The sequence below is a fragment of the Microtus oregoni genome, unplaced genomic scaffold, assembly GCF_018167655.1.
Source record: "Microtus oregoni isolate MIOR12 unplaced genomic scaffold, Mior012 000038F_ref0000394, whole genome shotgun sequence".
Taxonomy (NCBI): Eukaryota; Metazoa; Chordata; class Mammalia; order Rodentia; family Cricetidae; genus Microtus; species Microtus oregoni.
The window spans coordinates 16,365,956-16,387,832 of record NW_024543097.1 but is presented as its reverse complement, the minus strand read 5'-3'; positions in this window follow the sequence as shown (position 1 = coordinate 16,387,832).

Genomic DNA, 21,877 nt, shown 5'->3' with positions numbered 1-21,877 from the left:
CTCACCATTGTGTATCCAGCTGAAGACTAGGACTCCCTTTCCCCCAAACTTCAGTTGCTTATAGTTCAGCAGGGAGAGATTGGGCCCTGTCTGACATTTGACAAGCCAAGTCTTATGCAGGTCTATTAAGGCAATCCCACCTACTGCTTAGCTCCTTGCAGTGAAGTTTAGCAATTGCTTTAAGGAAAATCATAAGTAATTAAGTATAAGAGATAAAGTTTACTGACTACATTACCTGTAATAGCCCATCATAATACTAAATATGGGTAATAGATGATATGTATTATACGTGCATTTCCCTACTTACGTAATATACTCATTTTTTAAATAAGAAGACCAAGAAAATCTCATAAATATTAATGTATTATACTGAGAACTATAATCACAAAATGGGTGACTATTAAAATTAAAGATATTAAGCTTTTTAACATGAATTTATTTTAAAATATACATGATGTGGGAAGGTCATTTGTCAATCTGTTGTTTCATTGGTTAACCAATAAAGAAAACTACTTGTTCTGATAGGTCAGAAAATTAGGTAGGTGGAGTATACAGAACAGAATGCTGGGAAGAAGGCAAGTGAGCCAGACGCCATGCAGCTCCTCTCGGGGGCAGACACAATGAAGCTCCAGCCCAAGATGAACGCAGGTTAGACATGCTGAATCTTTCTGGGTAAGACACCACCTCGTGGTGCTACATACATTATTAGAAATGGGTTAGTCAAGATGTGAGAGTTAGCCAGTAAGAGGCTAGAGCTAATGGGCCAAGCAGTGTTTAAATGAATACAGTTTCCATGTAATTATTTCGGAGCATAAGCTAGCTGGTGGCTAGGCGACAGGAACGCAGTCTACAGCTCCTTCTACATTTACCTTAGAAAATACAGAATATTGCTTTTTTCTATAAAACAATGAAATAAATAATCAACTAAGAACATGGTGTGGGCAATGGTAATAAGGACCAACCCTGTACATTATGTGTCTGATACTGTCTGCCCTATGCAGATATCAGCCCTCTTTTATCATATAACTAAAAATTGAATGCTCATTTTGCCTTGTAGAACATCCTGGGGAGCATAGTGATTTAAAATAAAGATAAAGCACTTTATTTTTTATTGGATTAGTTACTTTCTGTTCCCATTAATTTGATGACATTCATAATAAAATAGCACATATTTAGTTGATAGCAAATTCAAGAGATGATTTTACATGTCACAACAAATCTGTTCTTCTCTTGGAGCTGTAAAGGGAACATTTCTCTTTGATTTATGACACCAATATAAAATTGCATTGCTGTTTTAGTATAATAAGTAGAAATCCAGAGCATCAGTGTTGAATGTAGCTACAGGAGAGAAGAGCAGGAGCACACTAACTGAAAATTAATTTATATATTTTTGTTTACCAATTGTGACTAGTTTCAGTTTCCTTAAATATAAACATGTCTTACATATATTGTTTGCTGAACCTATGAAAGAAATGTATATTTTCAAAATGAAGATTGGTAAAATGGGACTATATAAATGTGATGATCTGCTAATATATATATATATTTATTTATAAATAAATATACCTACATATATTTATAATATATAGAATGTGACTATATGCCAATCTTCAGTTTATTTGAAGTCACACTAACCAAGACACTGAGAACTTAGCATCTGTTCTATAAAACACCATTTTTGGAAATCAGAAAGAAACTCCATTATCAGGTAGGGTTTATTCTGCTTATAAAAATCACTTGCAGACATTTAATTATGTTCTCTAATATCTTTCTCATTTTTTTTCAATTATTGCCAATGCCTTGATTAATTTTATAGTAGACTAATTCTATACCAACTTGCCATTAATTACTTTTATTGCACAAAGGGGGAAATTGCTAGAGACTCACTCACAACACAGTGTGATTGTCATAAATATATTTTCTTGCATCTGTGTGTCATGCTATGTGAATTTAACACTGTCTCTGAACTCTGAGAAGTGGGGACAGTTAGAGCGCTCAAAGCACTGTTTTCAATTAGTATTTTAATTATGCTTCATGAAATCTAGTGATACCACTTCATTTTCTAAAAACAAATGAGGTAAACCTCCTCAGACTTACCTATTCCTATGGATAGTCATTTGTATGATTAAACCCTTTTTATCTGCAGCTGCATTATCCAAACCCAATTGACTCATGCTGTTCATGGAAGTCTGTAATAGGCATAGGTCGTGATGCTATTAACACAATTCAATAACAGAATATTAGAGTGTCTACTAAATGTCAAAAATGAATTCAGCAAGTTTATAGATTATGAGCAGAAGGTTGTAACATTGAAGATTTTGCTTCTGCTTTACAGTTTTGCCAGTAAAGAGCACTAATTATGGTTCTTAAAAATTTAATCCCATTTTTGCTTTATATCACAGAATTCAATTCCTCATACTAAAATGTCATTTCTCTATTCAAGAAATGGCTTGATAACTCACTTAAGCTATAATTCTTCTAAGAAATTCACAATTATGACATATTGCTAATCCAAGGTCTAAATGTTAATTCACAGAAAATTATATTAAATTATTTCAAAATATGCCAAGGCTTGGGGTAAGAATTTTCATTTCTAAAATATTTTGATTAATAAAATAGACATAAAATGAAGTTTATGGTAGAGTCAAATCTAAGTAATGGGACCTTGGTCTCTTATACATGAGGTGCTATTTTTGATGTGCAGTACCATTTTTTAAAATGTGGTGGAGTATTTAGCTCTAAATTAAAAATGTACATCTTACTCCAAAGAAAATGGATGATTTTAGATGGAGCGCTGCAAGGATTGTAAGAGCTGAAGTAGGGAAAGAACTTCAAGGAAACAGTTTTCAGCCACAACAGGACTGTGCATGCTCCAGTCTGAGAAAACCCCAAACATGTTGATGGATATGTAACACCACCACTAGCTGAGGAGATTGAGAAGACCTTAAGGTGTGATAGCTGCTAGGAGAGGGACAGTCAGGTTCTTGGTTTCCTTTATTTGGCAATATCTGATGTGGCTCACAACACCAGGTGTCAACCCCAGGACTCACTGGCCAACCCAAATGGACTCTGGGAAAGTAGAAGAAAGAAAAGGTAATCTCACAGGTGTTTTGGAAAGAATAGGGGGATTTTGAGGGTCTTAAGCAGAGGAGCTGAGGATAACACACATGTCCAAAATACATTGCGTAATATCGTGAAAGAATTAATCAGACTATTTCTTTTAAGTTTTCATTATGTGGAGATGAAAATGTTATCTCTCCAAATTAGTTATGGTCTTACTGGTCACAAAACTCTCCTTTACTATTTCATATTGATCTATCTAAAATCAAACTAAGGGAAGTAGTTCTCAATACATATTGTCACAGGAAACGTTACATGTCCTCCAGTGGTGGGAGGCAAGCTGACAATATCAAATGTTCCCAAACACTATTCATTTTAACTCTTAATTTGCTATCTAGAGGGCATCATGAGAGAAGTATTGCTGATTTTCCATCTTCAATAAGCTTTATGTTTAATTACTTTATTTCTTCATTCAGAGCTTAATTCTACTTTCAGCATGTGCATTGAAAATGGCAGTGGGAGATTTCAAGTTACTTCAGAAATCATCGTTAATCAATACTTTTCATGTGAAATGGGAGAGATGAAGCATAAACTTTGCGGTTTCCAAAGAACAAAATCTGTACATATTGGCCCCCAAATATAAGGTTGCAGAGAGGTTATTTTCAGTCTCCAGCACTAAAATACATAACAGCTTTAGATGCTTAATGACAAGAACAGTTTATTTTCTGACTTTATATAAATATGACAAATCTGAGAGAACCAATTATTTTTAAAAATACAAATTTAGTTTTTATGTCTAGACTAAATTATAAAATTATTATTTATGCACAAAAACAAAACATAACTTCATTCTGATGATGTAAAAATCTCCTTCTGTGATACACAGATTATAGTACCTGGTCTAAAATTTATGTTTAAATAATATTGATTATCAAAATTACTCTTGCATTATTGTAGTTTGTGAATTGAGTACAAAACAATAAATGTTGAAATTTCCTTCTTTTTAAAATTTTGTTAGAACAGTACTATGTAAGAAAAATGAGAATTTGCAAATTTATGTAAATATTTATAAATAATATAAAATGAATTTACCAAAAGTTAATAGTATTTATTGCCACAATCCTCTATTGAATAACTGTATCATCATTTTAACTACTATCCATCCCTTGAATGGAATTTGCGAAGAACTGAACTGGTGTCTCTTGATAACTGAATGGAACAGTGAGTGTTCTTAGTTCTAATGAAAATTTTAACACAGCTTAGATTTTCTTTTTTTTTTTCATTCAAAAATTTACACTTCCTCCCTCCTCTCATACCCCTCCCACTTCCCCTCTCACCCTCCTTGCCTCTCCCTCCTTAAGAGAGGACAGGGAACCCTGCCCTGTTGAAAGTCTAAGGCCCTCCCTGCTACATCCAGGCCTAGGAAGCTTTGCATCCAAATAGACTAGGCTCCCAAAAAAGCCAGTATTTGCAGTAGAAACAAGCCCCAGTGCCTTTATCAATGGCTTCTCAGTCTGTCCTCATGGGCAGCCACATTCAGAGAGTCGGGTTTGATTACATGCTCTTTCGTCTGATCCAGCTGGATTTGGTGAGCTCCCATTAGAACAGGCACACTGTCTCAGTGGGTGGACCAACCCCTCATGGTCAAGACTTACTTGCTCATCTTCTCGCTGCTTCTGCTCTTCAATTGGACCTTGGGAGCTCAGTCTTTTGCTCTGTCTCTATCACCATCCGTGGCCGGAAAAAGATTCTATGGTGATATTCGAGATAATTATCAGTGTGATAGTGGGGCAAGGCCAGTTCAGGCACCCTCTCCTCTGCTGCCCAAGGACCTAGCTGGGGATCTCCCCGTGGACACCGTGAAGACATTGCCACGTTTTTTCTCAGTATTGAACTGATTTACACTCTTCATAAATATAAATGTGGCTAATCATCCACAGTGATATTCTCACTCGTATCATTTAAAAAACATTTTATTTCCAGTGATACCAGTTGATGCTGTCACCTTCCTCTATTAATAATGCTTTCTGTATGAAAAATACAATAAATATTTATATTGACATTTTTTTTTAACCAAGCATCAGTGCAAGTGTGGCTTCTTTTACAAAGTTTTTCTTTTCATGTCTTTGGTTTTTATACATATGACTAAATTTTCAGTCCTAAACTCAATTGTCAATTTTATATGTGCAATGATAAATCCGCAATCCTTCTGGGGCGGCATTTCTTCAGCATTATTACTAATAATTAGATGAGCAACAGCAAATATATTTATAGTGGATTTAAAAATGAAACTTTTTTTGCTTAATACCCCTTTTAGCAAAAATGATTCTTATCATTTCCTTCCATTGCATTAACATTAAAGAAGATTACTGGTTGAAGTAAAGGTTATTTCTTAGCACTGTTTAATCCTCTTTTTGTATTTAATTAGCATCAGGTGTTTCTATTTTTTGTTAAAATTTGTTTGTGTATAAGCACTAGGAATGTATGTTAAAGTTTGTGATAATGTTTGACCAATAGAATCCACAGCAGAAAAAATAAATACCAATTCTGAAAACTGTTATTGAACGTGAAAGTATAAATGAGGCCATCAATATTAGATATGTATTTGAAGGATTAAAAGATTGCATTCTGTTACCTATTTTTAATGACAGAAGATTAATATTATATTTCACAGCCAAATTAATTATGATTACTTCTTTCTTTACTTTTGACCTGCAGTGCCATAAATAGCTTAAATCATGCAATATGCGTAATATGTTTTGGATCTAAGACTTCATGAAAGAAAGAAATATAAAAAGATGAGAGATATTACTACTATATTTTAGAAAATATATTTAAGTGAGTGTAATTAATTATTAAGTTAATTAACAAAAAGAAAGACAATCTCAAGAAACCTAAGACTCAAATAATCATAGGAGAAAAAGTAATGTCTTCAGAGATTTGCATACTCAATGTAGTAAAATATTGACCACTTGAAACTGGAAGAGACTATTAAAAAGTAATAACTGTAAACTGAGAAAATAATTTGTATGGTATCGAGGAAGGAAACATACATGATCTAAAGAGGAATATATTTCATTTTGTGTGACATGAATTTACTCTTTACATAACACTAACTGTGTATCATGTTTTTAGAATATCTTTTGACATGTATAATTACTTAGTACCATAATTTTGGTAAGTTGTGTTAGGTAGGAATAAAAAATGCAAATAAATGTAAAAGTAATGACAAAAATAGCAAAATAAACTTTTCAAACAAGTTTATAGCATATGCATTTGGTAGATTATGAAAACACTGAGTCTAATATACAACATATCCACTGGGTTTATTGTGGAAACACTGAGTCTAATATGAAGCTTACTTTACTTACATTATCCCTTAAAACAAAGAGAATAATCAGTATGATAGTTGATAATGCTATATTTTAATAAATTGCATTTTTTCTTTTTTCTTTCTTTTTTGTTTTTGTTTGTTTGTTTGTTTGATACACAATTTGTTTCTGCAGCCCTGGCTGTCCTGGAACTAGTTCTGTAACCAGGCTGGCCTTGAACTCATGGAAAAAAAGTCACAGGATTAAAGGTATGTGCTACCACTGCACAGCAAATTGTGTTTTAAGAAATAAAGGAAAGACCTTACTAATTAGCTTTATAGACTCATCAATGTATCTAGTATTTCTCATATGTTTACTTTGTTACATAGGTCTTTTAAATTCACAATCCATAGACGAAATATATCATATTAGCTTCTGATTTTTAAAGTACATTCAAGACAACCTTATTTTCTTGATTAGTGGTGTTTAGTAAGTATCAATGCAAAATTGATTCAAATTTGGTTCATCATGTATAGACCTTTTTACATTTAAAATACCTCTTATCTTTCAAGGGTAATTTTTCCACTTGTAAATTAAGAGTTGTTTTATGTACATCCTCTCATCCAAATATTATGGTTAAATGAAATTATAGCTGCTTTTAAAGTCAACGTGCCACAAAATAGAATATTCTGAGCAGAGAATCTCAACTGAAGAATTGTCCTGATTACCTTAATTGATATGGGAAGTTTCGCCTTGTGTGTGGACAGCACCTCTGGTAGCATCCAAGATTTAAAAGAAGAAGAAGAAGAAGAAGAAGAAGAAGAAGAAGAAGAAGAAGAAGAGGAAGAAGAGGAAGAAGAGGAAGAAGAGGAAGAAGAGGAAGAAGAGGAAGAGGAAGAAGATTAAATCACCTAAAACAAAATCACATGGAAACCTACTGCTGTATAAAGTTCCTAAGTAACATCCATACAAATACAAGAAAATAAAAAGCCAAAATGGAGTTATCCTGTAATTGGGCAACAATACGATATTAGATATCAGAGGCTTCAAATAAAAGTACATGTCAAAGGAATGGGTAACTTCTTGTGAAGTTGTTGGCCAATAAGTTCCCCAAACCAGTAAACCTTACAGGTTTACTTACAGGTTTACTGTTTACCTTAAATAATTTTTTAAAAATTATTTTTACTATCTATCTAACTTAACAATAATACCTTACTACTAAAGACAACTCATACTTGATCCACAGAATAAGATAAATTACATAAGTAAATTTGGAATTTACATTGAAGCTTCCTCATAACAGACTAGCTTTCATAGTATTGGAAGGTACTGTGCATACTATTAGAGAAAAAAGCAATTTTCAATCTCTTCAGGAGTGAATTCAGTGAGCTTCAACAACAACAAGCTTGGGAGAACATAACCATTAGTGGCAGGAGTGTCAGAGGAATAAGCAGCCACTCTTTGATATATCTATGGCTTCTTACCAGTCAGAGATACTATGGCTACAAAAATCATAGAATCAAGAAGAGTCACTATTACTACTATTTTGTTAAATAGCTAGAACATTAAATAAACTACAAATTACCTATCATTATACCCATAGATGAAGGCATCTTTCAATATGTATCAGAGAACCTTGTGTTTTCAGTAGATGGCAAGCAACACAGAGACTTTACCTAGCCAAGGTATAGATAATAACAGACTACAGAATACCCAGTTATAATGTAACATGTATAACATACTTATTCTTCAATGACTTGGGCATTATTGTGGAGAGAGAGCTGAAATAGTGTAAGAACCAGAGGCACTGGAGGACTGCAAGGACATAGTATCTCCTGAATACAGCAGAAAAGCTGCACATATGAACTCACCGTGGTGGTGACACCATTCATAATGCCTGTTTAAACCTGCTTTAGCTTTGAGATATGATGGGAGAAAGCAATGGAGAGAGGTGATGCTCCTCCAGTGTTGCCCCAGCATAAGAGCGTGCATGTGCCTCTCCCTGTGCTCCTTAAGATTCATACATATATGGTTCCAGTTCAACCTCGATTATTTCAAAGATTCTCATTATCTCCAACTCCTTATCTTCCTTTCCTGATGAATGTGCTGCTTTAATTTTCTAAAACAAACCACAACTTTAGATCCAAGAATCTATTAGCACTTTTTAACTTCTGGGAGAGGAAGTGTTAATATAGCCCCTGAGAAGTCAACCATAGTCCAGAGAAAAACCACATAGTCTAGAGTATTTGGGTACTACAAATTGGCATTGATTGGGGAAAACAGAAAAAGAAAACAATGTTGGATGGGATAATTCATGAATGAAAGAAAGGAAAATGGATCTGGGAAGTTAGGAGTAGGATGAATATTATTAAAACACATTGTAAAAAATTATTAAATACCTAATAAGAGAGAAAGATTAGTGTGATCTGTATTTTATTTATGCAGTTTTCCCTTTTAATGCTCAGCCTTCTTTCTTGCCACAAAGTTTATTTACTCTGTTAGTGATATAGATATGTCCTTGACTGATATCAAAGCCACTATTCCCAGGCGTTTATCATGGATTAAGAAGGAGTGGTTCTACATGATTTAAGTAGCATGCTTTCTTCCATAACTAGTAACACCTGCTCAGGAGTAGCGCTATTCAAAATCTTTAAAGCGCTTATAGTCTCCTAACTGTGAGTTTCCGTAAAAATAAATAAATGTATAATCTAAAACACATTCAATACGTTATTCAAAGAGAAGATCCAAAGCATAAAATCAATCACACTTAAGTAAAACTAATTTTCCAAAGTGCATCTCCAAAGTTGTTTTAACACATTGTCTAGCATCTGGACTCTCTTGGCATATTCTGGGCAACAGCTTTTGTGTGCAGAGCCTGAGGAAGTACTTCCCAGAAGTTCTCACCTCTCCAATGTTGTTTGTCTATTAACTGTTCAGCGTCCTCAGACTAGCATCTATTGCTTCACTGAAGAAATGTTTCCATTCCGTAGCGACTTAACTTCAAATATTACTGAAACAGCCAATAGAATCTTTGCTTCTCTCTGAAATGTCATAAATATGGACCCCCTTATTTGAATTTCTTTTATCTTTCTAATTTTCAAAACTCCATCAGACACCCCATTTTCCAATGAGCACTCAATTGTCTCTCTAGTCCAGAGCTCCATCTTTCTCCTTTAAACTGAAACATTCGTGTGAGCCACGGCAACATCCACTCTACAGAACTAATTAATGTCCTGGTTTGTTTCCTGTGGCAGTGATAAAACACAGAAACAACTTGTAGAAGGAATAACTTACTTCATCTTATACTTTCAAGACCATAGCAATTATCGAGGAGCTCACAGGAAAAACCTGGAGATAAAGACAGTTAATGCATTCCTCTCTGCTATCTGGCTAAATATCTGTGTCCAGGTTTCTTTCTTCAGCTCCTTCCATTGATGATAGACTATTACCTGAAATAAACCTTCTCTCCCCCACGTTGTTAGTACAAAGTACTTTATCAGACCATCAGTAAGCAAACTAGGATAAATGAAATGGTTTCTTTGATATTCAACAGTTTAGCCTGTATCCAGTCACATTTTATTTATTTTCATTTATGTGGTCCACGGCTTGAACACATAGCCTGGCCCATGCAGCTCACAGTTTCTAGTTATGAGTTTCCTGTCCCTCTATTTCATCGCATTTTAAGGATTATACTAGCACCGATTTTAAGTTTGGAGGAAATTAAAAAGTATATATCATAAAGTAAAGATAAGCCAATCTTTAAGGACATTTTTACATTTCCCAAAAAAGCAATATTCAAGGCACTACCGTTTGAAGACAAATCTTCACATCCTTAATTCATGCAGTTTCATTTTCTTAAGATGATGTAAAAATCATCCTTTGTAATCCATTTTTTCACGTGATACTCTAACACGTTTTTCGTGGTGACCCTGGAAGTTTTTGAGACCTTAAAGCAGCTATAAGCAAAAGTGCCTTGTGCTTTTTTAATGTAATGGAATCTGTATGTTTTCTTAAAATATAAAGTAAGAAAATGTTTATGATGTGATTGTTTTAGGCCTCTACTCTAATTTCTTAATTTTTCTTATCATGAAACTTAAAAAATAGTGGGAAATTCCAGAGATACACAGACACATTAATCAAATTTTCACATTTAATGGGCAAATAGTATTGTGTATGAATATAGGTACTCTGATGAAGGTTTATTGTCTGTAAATATTGACAGGCTAATCATAGGTGCTTTGTAGATTCGAAAAAAAAAAGCTGATACCAATTGTCTTTTTACTGGTAGAAATTGTTTAGGGAAAGAATTTCTTTAAACTTCGCATTTCTGTGAAGTGCTGTCATTAAGGCAAAAGTTACACTCACTGAAAGCTTAGTACAGGCTGATAATAGATGCGCATTAAAGATGGCACAGACCAGATTATGGTACAACAAAAATATGATACTTGCTTTTCTGTTTACATTCTTCTTTCTGTCTTTGCCTGCTTATGTTTTGATTCTTTCACAAGCATAAGTTTAGATTGAAGTGCAAGTATCTAAATACAAGTCAAGATTCACACACTCTCCCAATTATCCTGATGGTGTACAATTGTGATTTCCATACACTGAATTAGCAGTTTAAAGAAACCTATTTATTTCTTTGCTTTTTTGACATTGAGTATCCTATGGTTGGTCACCTCAAAATTTTAAATGTTCTTCAATTCCTTGCAATTCAATATGTTCTTGCTCCTTCTTTAATATTCATAAATCCCATGCACCTGTTTATGGATAATACTTTGGCATTTTTCCAATCATATCAATGTTTCCTCTATTAAAATTATCTGAAACTTTATATTTGGGTCATTGTCTATTCATTAGTCTGATATTCACAAGATGTTCTCATTCAATATTCTTCTCTAAGTTTCATCTTGCTATTGACAATAAATTGGTTGAATACTATCATTTATTATAACAAAATTCAAATTATATTTTATACTGAAGTCAGGATAAACTTTCTATGTTAGCATACTTCAAGTCTGATTACCCATTGCCTTGTAATTGTTAAAATTCTCTAATATTACTTTCAGAAATCATTCTTAAAAAATCATATAAGCACTTTAAAAAAATGTGGAACAATGCTCTTATACCCTGTAAAGTCTGACAATTGTATTGGTTTATTAAATGCTGATTGGCCAGTAGCCAGGCAGGAAGTATAGGTAGGGCAACAAGAACAGGAGAATTCTGGTAAGAGGATAGGTTCGGTCTGCAGTCATCACGCTGACACAGAGAATGCAAGATGAGAATGCCTCCCTGATAAAAGGTACCAAGCCATGTGGCTAACACAGACAAGAATTATAGGCTAATTTAAGATGAAAGAGTTAATAAGAAGATTAGGTTCAACCAGTTTATAATTAATGTAAGCCTCTGTGTGTTCCTTTGGGAGCGAACAGCTGCAGGATTGGGTGGGACAGAAACCTTCACCAACAGGTATGTAAGGTTAAAATGACAGAATCTGTAAGAGAGGTTTTCTTGTTCTACATCTTATTCAAATTTCATGACAATATTGATGCTCAAGTAAAAATTTTCTTGACCTTTTGTTTAGTTTCTGGCTACATTTGTTTTGTTTAGCTACATTTAAATTATTTGAAACCCTGAATTTTTTACTCATAAATATCTCATATGTTTCCACAAACAGTAAAACTTCTTTAACTTTTTTAATGTATAAAGCCATAATATTAATCAAATATCCCTTGAAATTATAACTTTTGCTCTAAAAAATTGAAATATATTCATTGGAAAATTGTCAGGGTCCAATGCCCCAACATAAACTTCTTTTCCTTCTCTGGACTGGTGTGGAAGCACAGGAATAATTGAGACACAGTTCCCACAGCAATATTGGAAGGGAGTCTCAGGCTTCATTCAAATCCTGAATATCACCCACGCATTTACTATCCAAAGACCTTTTATCCCCCAAGGTAAACTAAGGTGGAAGTTCATTAACATTCTGTTTCATGGGTAGCAGGACTACAGTCACGTGTGCACAGCTCAGTCACTAGCTTGGGATTCACACCTCTTCTCAGGTGATCTTCATAATTACAAAAGAAATGGAGCAACATATTCTGAGCCTTTGTTCAAATGAAGTCTAAAGAAATAAATACTGTTCAGTTTGAAGTAAAGAAGAGCACAAGGAAATTTAATAATTAACTCACCACATGTTTTATAAGGAAGCCTGCAGTTTTTCAAGACAGTGACCCCAATAAAGAGAGGCCTCGTGCTCTGCAGTGGAACAAAGATAAGGGAACCCCCATGGCAACACTTTCTCAGCTAATATTTCAACTTGTGAAAAGAGAAATGTAAGAAATCACTAGCTCAAAGTGATTTCTTTGTGTGGCTAATGAATTCAAAAGAAGAAAGTCCTTTCCAAGGTGGCAACCAACTTGACAGTACTATTCATTCACATGATAACTGTGCTAGGGACTTGAGAGGCAGAACTTAAGAAAAATAACATATGGGCACTTTGTAGCAAGAGAATCCCTGTGAAAGGCTATGAGAGGGTAGGATCCTCTGAAATGTCATTCATTATATACATTGCTTTGCCTGTGCTATCCCATTATGGTAATTTCACTTACATTGTTTTGAGGATTAAACATTGTCACTTGATACCTGCTCCAGAAACTAGTTATGTCCATATTATTTCAGTTCATACAATACAATGACAATACTTCCACATGTGTGGACCAGCATGAAGAGAGCAAGGACAATTCTCTTCATCTGTGCCAGTTACCTTCTAACAATTTTTCATCTTAGAGCCTTAGTGAAACCATGGCTTCCCAACAGTCACATTTGGAAACAAATGTGGGTATTTCAACTGTCGTTGAAAATATAAACTATGCAATTTTGTAGAATTAAAGTTTTGTAAAGTAATAATGAAAATGTATGAAGGACTGACTCACTGATAACAGAATACTGTGTGACAGTAAATATTAGTAAATTTCATAAATAATAAAATAATAGCAGCAATGTCTGATGTGGTCATGGCTACAATTAAGTTTATAGTGAATTACAAGGTTATTACAAGTGGCAAACGTGCATGGAGACAGAGTTTTGTCATTCTGCAGCATTGCCAGGAATGTGTGGATTCAAAGTGCTTCTAGTATGACTTTATTGCTTTACTAATTTGTGAAAACTCAAAAATTGGTACATAAATTTTAAGACAATTATCAAATGAATAAGAAAATACATAAAAATGATTTAATAAAGAGCAAGAGAAATAACCTTCATACTTAAGTGAATTAATTACCAACTGAAATAAGATTTATATATATATATATATATATATAAAGTCTTATATATATACATACATGAATATAAGTATATATATATAATACAATGTTTCATAAGTGATGTAGAATGTAAAAGATACTAAGAAGTAAATGTTAACAGTGAGTTTTAAACTCCTCTTTCCTCTAATGGTAGATCTTCATTGTTTCACTCCCATTAAGAATTACTTAGAGAGTTGCTGAGGAATCCCATCAGGATGGGTGAGTGTGTGCTACCCAGGGGCGGACTGTCCCAGAAGAGAGCACAAACCCCCTCCCCCAGATCCTTCTGCAGGGCTGTCTTTCTTTTGCACGACCCAGCACCCCCAGCACCCCTTCCCAACCCTGCCCTGCTGTATGCTAGGACCAGTGCTCAACTACAGTCTTAAGCTCCTAAACTAAGGCGACCCACCCAGAGCGGTGAGAGCCTACCTACCGGGCAGGCCTCAGGGTCCCCTGTAAGGGAGCCGGGCACCTTCAGCTCCGGCGCCAGGCTTCCTGCGCGCTCCTGACTACCACCCCCCCCCCTTTGCTCCATTCATCCTGTTGGCCCTGGATCGTTGGGCTACTGGTGACCCTGTTTAGTTGCTGAGGAATCCCATCAGGACGGTTGCTGAGGAATCCCATCGGGAAGGGAACGGTTCCTGCTTCTACACTGAAGAGATATACCCAGAGAGTCAATTACAGCAAAGACTGGACCAAGAGACCAGGCCTCTCCTGGCTCCATTTGAAGGAAGAGATGGGAAGGCGCCAATACAAGAATCCCTCCCACAACCTGAAAGGCAACATGACACCACCAGAAACCAGGGATCCCGAAATAAGAAGAACTGTACACCGTACACCTGAAGAAATAGAAGAAATCGACTCAAAAGTGAACTATATGAAAATAATAGAGGACCTTAAACAGGAGGTGAAAAACTGCCATAAACAATTAGAGATTACAAACAAAAAGGTAGAGGAAATGAATAAATCGCTCAAAGACACGCAAGAAAACCAAGAGAAACAAGAAAAAGCAATCAAACAGGTTAGGGAAGCGGTTCAAGACATGAAGAATGAAATGGAAGCAATGAAGAAAGCACAAACTGAGGAAAGGATGGAGATGGAAAATCTGAGTAAATGAACAGGAACAACAGAGACAAGTACTAACAACAGATTACAAGAGATAGAAGAGAGAATATCAGACACTGAAGATACCATAGAAAAAATAAACACACTGATCAAAGAAAACAGCAAAACCAACAAATTCTCATCACAAAACATTCAGGAAATTTGGGACACAATAAGAAGACCAAACCTAAGAATAATTGGAGTAGAAGAAGGAGAAGAAATGCAGCTCAACGGTACAGAAAATATACTTAATAAAATTATAGAAGAAAACTTTCCCAACCTGAAGAAAGAGGTACCTATGAAGGTTCAAGAAGCATACAGAACACCAAATAGGCTGGATCAAAAAAAAAAAAATCCCCTTGCCATATAATAATCAAAACACAAAATATACAGAATAAAGAAAAATATTAAGAGCCGCAAAGGAAAAAGGCCAAGTTACTTATAAAGGTAAACCTATCAGACTTACACCTGACTTCTCTATGGAAACCATGAAAGCCAGAAGGTACTGGATAGAGATGTACTGCAAAAACTAAGAGATCATGGATGCAAGCCCAGACTACTATATCCAGCCAAGCTTTCGTTCACTATAAATGGAGAAAACAAAATTTTCCAGGATAAAAACAAATTTAAACAATACGTAGCCACAAATCCAGCGTTACAGAAAATTATAGAAGGAAAATCACTAACCAAGGAGTCCAACAATGCCCACAATAACTCAGTCATCTAGAGACCTTTCACCAGCGCAACTCAAAGAAGGGAAACACACAAACCCTACTACTAAAAAAGTGACCGGAGTTAACAACCACTGGTCATTAATATCACTTAATGTCAATGGCCTCAACTCACCTATAAAAAGGCACAGGCTAAGGGATTGGATACGAAAACAGGATCCAGCGTTCTGCTGTCTACAAGAAACACACCTCAACCACAAAGACAGGCACCTACTCAGAGTAAAGGGCTGGGAAAAGGCTTATCAAGCAAATGGACCTAAGAAACAAGCAGGTGTGGCCATACTAATTTCTAACAAAGTTGACTTCAAACTTAAATCAATCAGAAGAGATGGAGAGGGACATTGTATACTCATAACAGTAACAATTCATCAGGATGAAGTCTCAATCCTGAATATCTATGCCCCTAATATAAAAGTGCCCACGTATGTAAAAGAAACATTACTAAAACTCAAGGCAGCCATCAAACCATACACACTAATAGTAGGAGACTTCAACACTCCTCTCTCACCAATGGACAGGTCAATCAAACTGAAACCAAACAGAGAAATTAGAGAATTAATGGAGGTAATGAAGCAAATGGACTTAACAGACATCTATAGATTATTCCACCCGAAGAGGAAAGAATATACCTTCTTCTCTGCAGCTCATGGAACCATCTCGAAAATTGACCACATACTCGGTGACAAAGCTAACTTACACAGTTACAAAAAAATATTAGTAACCACCTGCGTCTTATCAGATCACCATGGATTAAAGTTAGAATTCAACAACAATGCTACCCCCAGAAAGCCTACAAACTCATGGAAACTGAACAGTCAACTACTGAACCATACCTGGATTAAGGAAGAAATAAAGAAAGAAATTAAAGTCTTCCTTGAATTCAATGAAAATAAAGAAACAACATACTCGAACTTATGGGACACTATGAAAGCAGTGCTAAGAGGAAAGTTCATCGCACTAAGTGCCCACTTAAAGAAAACAGAGAAAGCACATATTGAAGACTTAACAGCCCACCTGAAAGCTCTAGAAAAAAAAGAAGCAGACTCACCTAGGAGGAATAGAAGATTGGAAATAATCAAACTGAGGGCTGAAATCAACAAAATAGAAACACAGAAAACAATCCAAAGAATCAATGAAACAAAAAGCTGGTTCCTGGAGAAAATCAACAAGATTGATAAACCCCTATCCAAACTAATCAAACGGCAGAGAGAGAATACGCAAATTAATAAGATCAGAAATGAAAAGGGGGACATAACCACAGACACAGAGGAAATTCAGAGAATCACCAGATCTTATTACAAAAGTCTGTATAACACGAAACTGGAAAATGTAAAAGAAATGGACACTTTTTTAGATAAATACCATATACCAAAGTTACACCAGGACCAGGTGAACAATCTAAACAGACCTGTTGGTCGCGAAGAATTAGAAGCTGTTATCAAAAACCTCCCTACCAAAAAAAGCACAGGACCAGATGGTTTCAATGCGGAATTCTACCAGAACTTCCAAGAAGAGCTAATACCCATACTCCTTAATGTATTCCACAATATAGAAACAGAAGGGTCATTACCTAATTCCTTTTATGAAGCTACAGTTACTCTGATACCAAAACCACACAAAGACTCAACCAGGAAAGAGAATTACAGGCCAATCTCACTCATGAACATCGACGCAAAAATCCTCAACAAAATACTGGCAAACCGAATCCAAGAACACATTAGGAAAATTATACATTATGATCAAGTAGGCTTCATTTCTGAGATGCAGGGCTGGTTCAACATACGAAAATCTATCAATGTAATCCAGCATATAAATAAACTGAAAGAAAATAACCATATGATCATTTCATTAGATGCTGAAAAATCATTTGACAAAATTCAACATCCATTTATGTTAAAAGTCTTGGAGAGATTAGGGATACAAGGGTCATACCTAAATATGATAAAAGCTATATACAGCAAGCCGACAGCTAACATCAAATTAAACAGAGGGAAACTCAAAGCCATCCCGCTTAACTCAGGAACACGACAAGGAAGTCCACGCTCTCCATACCTCTTCAATATAGTACTTGAAGTTCTACAATAGCAATAAGACAACATAATGGGATCAAGGGGAATCGAATTTAAAAGGAAGAAGTTAAACTTTCGTTATTTGCAGATGATATGATTGTGTACTTAAGCGACCCCCAAAACTCCACCAAAGAACTTTTACAGCTGATAAACAGCTTTAGTAATGTGGCAGGATACAAGATCAACTCCAAAAAAATCAGTCGCCCTCTTATACACAAAGTATAGGAAAGCAGAGAGGGAAATCAGAGAAGCTTCACCATTCACGATAGCCACAAACAGCATAAAATATCTTGGGGCAAATCTAACCAAGGAAGTGAAAGATCTATTTGACAAGAACTTTAAGGCATTGAAGAAAGAAATTGAAGAGGATACCAAAAAATGGATGGATCTACTTTGCTCTTGGATTGGGAGGATCAACATAGTAAAAATGGCAATTCTACCTAAGGCAATTTATAGATTCAATGCAATCCCCATCAAGATCCCATCAAAATTCTTCACAGATCTGGAGAGGACAATAATCATCTTTATATGGAAAAACAAAAAACCCAGGATAGCCAAAACAATCCTATACAATAAAGGATCTTCTGGAGGCATTACCATCCCTGACTTCAAACTCTATTACAGAGCTACAGTAATGAAAACAGTGTGGTACTGGCGTAAAAACAGAGAAGTCGACCAATGGAATCGTATAGAAGACCCAGATTTTAACCCACAAACCTATGAACACCTCATTTTTGATAAAGGAGCTGAAAGTATACAATGGAAGAAAGAAAGCATCTTCAACAAATGGTGCTGGCACAACTGGATGTCAACTTGTAGAAGAATGAAAATAGACCCACATCTTTCACCGTGCACAAAACTCAAGTCCAAATGGATTAAAGACCTCAATATCAGCCCGAACACACTGAAAAGGATAGAAGAGAAAGTGGGAAATACCCTACAACAGATGGGCACAGGAGATCGCTTCCTATGTATAACCCCAGAAGCACAGACATTAAGAGCAACATTGAATAAATGGGACCTACTAAAACTGAGAAGCTTCTGCAAAGCAAAGGACACTGTCACTAAGACACAAATGCAACCTACTGACTGGGAGAAGATCTTCACCAACCCCTCAACAGACAAAGGTCTGATCTCCAAAATATATAGAGAACTCAAGAAACTAGACTTTAAAATGCTAATTAACCCAATTAAAAAATGGGGCACTGATCTGAACAGAGAATTCTCAACAGAAGAAGTTCAAATGGCCAAAAGACACTTAAGGTCATGCTCAAATTCCTTAGCAATCAGGGAAATGCAAATCAAAACAACTTTGAGACATCATCTTACACCTGTGAGAATGGCTAAAGTCAAAAACACCAACGATAACCTTTGCTGGAGAGGCTGTGGAGGAAGGGGTACCCTCATCCATTGCTGGTGGGAATGCACTCTTGTGTAAATACTATGGAAGTCAGTGTTTCGGTTTCTTAGGAAATTTGCGATCAACCTACCCCTGGACCCAGCAATACCACTCTTGGGAATATACCCAAGAGATGCCCTATCATATGACAAAAGCATTTGTTCAACTATGTTCTTAGCAGTATTATTTGTAATAGCCAGAACCTGGGAACAACCTAGATGCCCTTCAATGGAAGAATGGATGAAGAAAGTATGGAATATCTACACATTAGAGTACTACTCAGCGGTAAAAAACAATGACTTCTCAAATTTTGCATGCAAATGAATGGAAATAGAAAACACTATCCTGAGTGAGGTATCCCAGACCCAAAAAGATGAATATGGGATGTACTCACTCATAATTGCTTTCTAGCCATAAATAAGGGTCACGGAGTCTACAATAGGTGAATCTAAAGAAGCTAAGTAAGAAGGGGAACCCAAGGAAAAACATATAATTATCATCTTGGCTAAGGGAAGTAGACAAAATTGCCGGGGAGAAAATTGGGATCTTGGGGTGAGGTGGGTTGGGGGTAAGTGGAGATGGGGAGAGAAAAGTTAGAAGGGAAGGAGGTCGGGCCTTGGGAGAGCAGGAGGATTGGAATAAAGGAAGGTTGGACAGGGGAGCACGGAACCACAATTCTTAGTTAAGGGAACCACTGTAGGGTTGGCAAGAGACCTGACCCTAGAGGGGCTCCCAGGTGCCCAAGCTGAGGTCCCCAGTTAGTTCCTTGGGCAGTTGAGAATAGGGAACCTAAAATGGCCCTATCCTTGAGCAATACTGACGAATATCTTGCATATCATCATAGAACATTCATCTGGTGATGGATGGAGATAGAGACAGAGACCCACACTGGAGCACTGGACTGAGCTCCCAAAGTCGCAATGAGGAGCAGAAGGAGGGAGAACATGAGCAAAGAAGTCGGGACCACGAGGGATGCACCCACCCACTGAGACAATGGAGCTGATCTATTGAGAGCTCACCAAGACCAGCTGGACTGTGACTGAAAAAAGCATGGGATAAAACTGAACTCTCTGAACATGGCGAACAATGAGGGCTGATGAGAAGCAAAGGACAATGGCACGGGGGTTTGATCCTACGTAATGTGATGGCTTTGTGGGAACCCAGCCAGTTTGGATGTTCACCTTCCTAGATATGGACGGAGGTGGGAGGTCCTAGGTCTTACCACAGGGCAGAAATCCCTGACTGCTCTTTGGACTGGAGAGGGTTGTGTAAGGAGTGGGGGGGAGGGGGAGAAGGGTGGCAGGAGGGGGCTTAGGGTGGGAGGAGGGGGAGGGAAATGGGAGGCTGGGAGGAAGTGGAAACTTGTTTTTTTTTTTCTCTCCTTTTCTCAATAAAAAAAGAAAAAAAAAAGAATTACTTAGATTCATTAAAAATGTCAATTTTAACATAAAAGTTAGTAAATTATTGCCATACAAGGCAATTGAAGAAGTACTGTATATAATAATTTTGATATACTACTCAAAGGCAAATTGCATTATTGAATTTGAATCACTGTTTTTTTCTACATGTCCTTTTTGATCTACAACATTGTATATATTAAAGAAAAGAGTATCACTACCCGTTTCTGAAATAAAAGGATGATGCTAAATTATGTTTTTAGTATTCTTTTTACTGCAAATATTCAGCCACACTTCTAGGCTGACATTTTCATTTCTCAAGTCTCAAGTTTTTAAGTGAATGCAGAAATTAATATCAATCTTTAAAGAACGTCAGATATTGATGAAAATCCCACTCATACACTTCAACACAGCTTTCATTTCTTTGAATACATTTGCTACTTTGTTTACTTTCTTTATATGACTGGCCCACAGCTTCTTCACCTTGATTCCTATAAACTTTCTCTAGAACAAATCTGAAAATCTAGTCTGGTTATTTTAAGTTTCAAAATTGCTCATCGAAATTTTTAAGCATTGCTTTTTGTATTTAGAAATATACATACACATACACAAGTGCATAGCATCATTTATCTGAAAAGAAATTACAGATTTGAAAGAAATAAGAAGGGACATGAAAAGAGTTTAGAGGGAGATAAGAGGAGATGAAAATGATAGAATTAAGGTATAGTATTTAAAATCTAAACATCAATTAAAAAGAAAAGAGAAAGTTACATGAAATTTTGATAGAAAATAAATATTATCTCTTCAACATCTTTTAGTGAAAATTTATTTCTAAAGATATTTCAACAAAATAATAGCATCAAAAAGGTAAAGTGTATTTTCCCCAAGAGTCACATATGTTGCTACAAAATTGCATTTACATTTTCTAGCATCATTAAATCATTAAATTAAATTTGAAATAACCTTAACTTGATAATTATTTTATCTATAATAAAATATCACTATCTTTTTAATTTTGTCTGTCAGAAATAAAAAATATACATTTTACATTACAGTATTTACTTTTATGTCATTAGAAACTTTTATTATTGTTACTTATTTTAGGTACAGGATCTCATGTGTTGTAGGCTGACCTTGGTCTCATGATTCTCATGTCTGGGCCACTGAAGAGCAAGGATTATAGGCATATACTATCATGCAAAGTTTTTGAGGTCCTTTATTCATGATAGGCAAGCATTCTGCCAAGTATCCAACATTCTATAGCCTAGCCAAATTATCATGTGAAATTGATGCTTAGATAAAATGAGAATTAATTCTATGGTTTTTCTATTTGTGGTTTTGCCAAAAGTATTGACTTTAAAAAGGACAGGATTTCATCTACTAATTGATATGCTAAATTATGTGGAATAACATATCTAAGGAAAAGAAAAGACCGCTCAATGGTATAAAACAGAAATATATTATAATTATTAAAATAATCTGTAAATAAAAACAAATTTTTACTA